Raw genomic sequence first — 4,519 nt, 5'->3', positions numbered from 1 at the left:
CGCCGAACCAGACTCCCAGGATCTTAATGAAGTCGGGCTTGATGGCAAAAGGAAATGGTGCAGAGGATGACAGGTGCCACTTTCCGAAGAGCATAGCCTCTGACTTCCCGCAGTTGACTTTAGCCCCTGAGGCTCGGCCGAAGTTCTCGCAGGTCTGGACGAGTGCTGTCACCGAACGATGATCCGCGCAGAAGACAGTGACGTCATCCATGTACAGCGAACACTTGGCCTCTCGTCGGTCACGACCCGGTGCGGCGATCCCTCTGATCTCTGGATTCCGTCTGATGCATACAGCCATAAGCTCTATAACACAAACAAAAAGAAGAGGTGAAAGAGGGCAGCCTTGTCTGACCCCGGACAAGATGGAAAAGGGGTCAGTCTTCCAGCCGTTCACCAGCACCGAGCTGTGGATATCAAGGTACATCAGGTTAACATACGTACAAAACATTTTACCGAGGCCAAATTTATGCAGAACCCTGCCCATCAGCTCATGTGAGACACGATCAAAGGCCTTCTCCTGGTCAAGACAGACCAGGGCCGCGTGAACGTTCCGATCCTTGATGTAATGGACCGTGTCTCTGAGGAGGGCGAGGCTGTCTGCAATCCTGCGACCAGGAATAGCGCAGGTCTGGTCCGGGTGAATGATCTGTCCGATGACAGCCTTCAGCCTGTTGGCGAGCACCTTGGCGAGGATCTTGTAGTCCACGTTTAAGAGAGAGATGGGCCTCCAATTTTTCAGCTCACATCTCTCCCCCTTACGCTTATACAAGATCGTGATCATTCCCTCCCTCAGCGATGGGGGCATTTTGCCCTCCGCCACCATCTCCCCATACAGCTCGAGCAGGTCCGGTCCAATGAGGTCCCACAGCGCTACATAGAGCTCTGCTGGGAGACCATCACTGCCCGGGGTCCTGCCCTGCCTAAAGGATCTGGCGGCAGAGTGCAACTCCTCCAACACCAAGGGAGCATCCAGGGCGGCTTTGCCTGCAGGATCAAGGGTGTTAGTGATACCTGACAGGAACTTATCAGCCTCCTCGCTGTCTGTCGTCTTAGGGGAGTAGAGGTCGCTGTAGTAGTCTCTGACGACTTTCATCACGCCCTCCTTCCCCTGTCTGGGAATGCCGGTCTCATCTCGCAGCTCAGTCAGGGAAGTGTGGCCAGAGTGGAGTTTCCTGAAAAAGAAAGAATTACACTTCTCATCCTTCTCAAGGTTCTCCACCTTGGAACGGAAGACGATACGTCTGGATTCCTCCTCAAAGTGCCTTTTCAGGCCCCCTTTGGTCTCATCCAGCTCGTCTCTCACGTCCCAGCCGCACCGTTGGAGATCCAGCAGGGACTGCAGAAGTCTCTGCAGCCTCTTGAAGTTCCTCTTTCGGTCGCACGCCTGTTGTCTCCCTTTAACCTGAAAGAAACTGCGAATGTTAGCCTTAGCATATTCCCACCAGTCGCTCATACAATCAAAATAACATTTGTCATTTTTCCATGTGATGTAGGCATCCTTTAGCTCTGCCAGCACCTCCTCTCTTTCCAGTAGGGCACAATTCAACTTCCAGGAGCCTGGGCCAGGTGCGAAACCGCTACCCAGGACTCCTTGGAAGAGAATGGCCCTGTGGTCTGAGAAGAAGCAGGGGACCATAGAATGCCTCGTCTGCTTCACTGCTCTAGAGGTAAACACAAAGTCAATGCGGGAACGCACAGAGCCATCGGGGCGGCTCCATGTATAATTCACGGAGCCGGACCCCATGGAGCCCATAGCGTCCCACAGTGATGCTTCGGTCACCATTTCTATAAGCAGTTTAGACGTCACATCAAGCTTGGTAGAGTTGCTGGTGCTGCGTCCATCCTCTTCCATGGTGCAGTTGAAGTCTCCTGCCATCACTACCGCCCTAGTGGTTGCGAGCTGCGGTCGCAGGGTCTGGAAAAGCTCCAAACGCTCATTCTTGAAAGGGGGGGCGTACACGCAGATAAGCCTGATAGGCTCACCTGCCCAGGAGCCGTCCACGACAAGTAATCTGCCGCAGACGAGCTCCTGAACAGAATCTAGCGTGATGAGGCTCCCCCTAATAAGAATGGCGACCCCTGCAGACTTACACTCGCCCCCACCGGACCAATAGGAGGCACCGTGAGACCACTGCCTGCCCAGATGTTTGTAGGACTTGGAGAAAGGAAGAGAGCATTCCTGCAACATGTACACATCACATTTCTGACTATCTAAGAAAGTAAACACAGACTGTCTTCTAAGCTTATCCTTAATACTCCTCACATTAATGGTGAAAATAGAAAATGACGCCATTAGTTGGGGAAAAAAGAAAGGCTAGGCAACAGTTCTACATTTACGTTACCACTCCGTCGGGCGGGGCTTCCTCGGCATCGGATGCCCGGGTCCCCTGCTCGGGTAGCGGTGAGTTGTCTCCCAGTATCTGGTCGAGTAAGGCGGCGTTGGCATCCAGCTCCTCCTCCTCCTCCTCCATGGTGATTGCCTCCGCCAGCGCCTCTATTTCTTCTTCCAGCGGGGTCAGCTCGACCGCCAGTTTCTTAGAGGATTCGGAGTCCGCAGACGGGCTGTCGAGCTCCTTCCTCTTGCAGTTCCTCGTCTTCTCAGCACCTGCAGTTGGAGTAAGAGGGGGGGGAGGGAGGGGAAATCTTCCTGGGAAGAAAGGTCAGGGGGGGCAGGGGTGGCTGGGTTGGGAGAGACAATGGGCTGGGTAGGAGAGTCGGAGGAGGGGTCAGGGAGGGTTGTGACAGTGGTAGGGATGGGAGTCACTGTCCCAGGGGGTGGGCTGGTGGAGGTGGGGAGGGAGGTGGTGAGGGAGGATGGGAGGGGGGTGGGTTTGGCAGGTTTCTTACCCTCCTGCGGTTTCTTTTCCTTCTGCATAGCAGAGGGCAGCAGCTTGAGGGCAGGGATGGCACGTCCGGTCACCACAGCTGAGTAGGTTCTCGCCCTACTCGGGCAGTCCCTGTAGACGTGGTCCACCTTGCCGCACAGGTTGCAGGTTTTCCTCGTGGGGCAGTCTTTTGTCTCATGGCTGGCCATGTGGCAATTCTTGCATGCCGGGACCTTGCAGTCCTTCATCACGTGGCCCGTCCCGCCGCACTTCCTGCAGTTGCGTGGCTGGCCGGCGTAGTGGAGAAGTCCTTGGGATCCCCCCAGGGAGAAGCACTGGGGGAGGTGCTTGACTCCTTCTGGGCACGAGGTGTCCTTCTGCAGGACGACGATCACCGCCCACTTTCCAGTCCAGAAGCTGTTCCCATCCAGAACCCTTGTGGGGTCCTTCTTGACGGTACAGAACCGGCTGAGGAAGGTGACGATGTCCTTGATGGGCGTGTGTGGGTTCCTCATTGAAACCGTCACCCGCCTTTCCTCTCTTTGAATAGGGCAATTGCCCACAAAGCGGGAGAAAGGGGATTCGGGTCTCGCCGATTTCACTGCCTCCCAGTACCTCTTGCAGATGGCCAGGGAGGCGAAGGTGACGTAGAAGATCCCCTTCAGGTAATTCTGGATGCTGAGGGTTTCAGCGGTCGAGAAGCCCTGGTCCAGGATCATCTTCTTCCCAAAGGTCTCCACTGTCATGTCCGGCATCCGTCCATCCACCTCCTTCAACTTCATCACCACGGTGAACCTCATCCAGGGCTCCAGGGACGGTTTGTCTTTGGTGCTCGCCTGGGTGGGTGCCGCTGGCGGTGTTGCTGCAGGGGTTGTGGCGCTGGGTGCGGCCGATCCGGTGGGGGCTTTGGCGGTTTTTTTCGCCGTCTTGGCCTGGCTCTTCTTGGTGAGGGTGGCCGGAGTGGAGGCAGAGGCTGGAGCAGCTGGGGCTGGAGCAGCGGGGGCTGGAACAGCGGCGGCTGGGGCAGCGGTGGCCATACTCACGGCTCCTTTGGCGTAGGAGGCGGGGCGGAGGATCGGCGCTGTCGTCGAGAGGAGGAGAGGCGGTCGGTCGCTTCAGAGGGCAGAGCCAGCAAGTCTAACCCTCCAGTGCAGCTAGGGGGCGATGCAGAGCTTCTCAGGCGAAGTCCCTTTTCTCCACGCAGTCTTGCTGGCTGAGGGGGGGTATCTTCTCCAGAGGGCAGAGCAAATAAGTCTAACCCTCTGCTGTAGCTGGGGAGCGATGCAAATCTTCACCCTCTTCAAGCGATCTTCTCCTTCTCCTCGCAGTCTCGGCTTCGGTTTTTCTGGCTTCTCGGCCCGGGTGCAGCTTAGCCCTGAGAAGGACAATTGTCGGTCCAAGAAACAAGGTAGCACCGTCAGTCAGCGTGAACTGATAAGAACAGATACTACACTTGATCTTAGCCAAAAGGCCGAGAAGCGATCTTCTCGACAATTGCAGAAACATCTTGTCAAACTCAAAGGCATCAATATCTAAATTGCACACTTAGTAATTAAAAAAATATAAAAACAATTTTCTGCTACAACACAGTTCATTTGCATATGCCCGCCCAGAAGTAGAATAATGTAATCACAGAAAACATAGGAAATATGGTCATATTATTAAAATGCTGACAAAATGCATGATATTGGAAG

The 4,519-nt window shown here is 55.1% G+C and overlaps 1 pseudogene; it reads right to left on the bottom strand.

The window, feature by feature from the left end:
- Positions 1-4,203: 4,203 nt before the first annotated feature.
- LOC134960833 (U2 spliceosomal RNA) lies at positions 4,204-4,308 on the bottom strand (annotated as a pseudogene).
- Positions 4,309-4,519: the final 211 nt, after the last annotated feature.

This window comes from Pseudophryne corroboree, chromosome 1 (genome assembly GCF_028390025.1).
Source record: "Pseudophryne corroboree isolate aPseCor3 chromosome 1, aPseCor3.hap2, whole genome shotgun sequence".
NCBI lineage: Eukaryota > Metazoa > Chordata > Amphibia > Anura > Myobatrachidae > Pseudophryne > Pseudophryne corroboree.
This window is presented reverse-complemented; position numbering and strand designations above follow the sequence as displayed.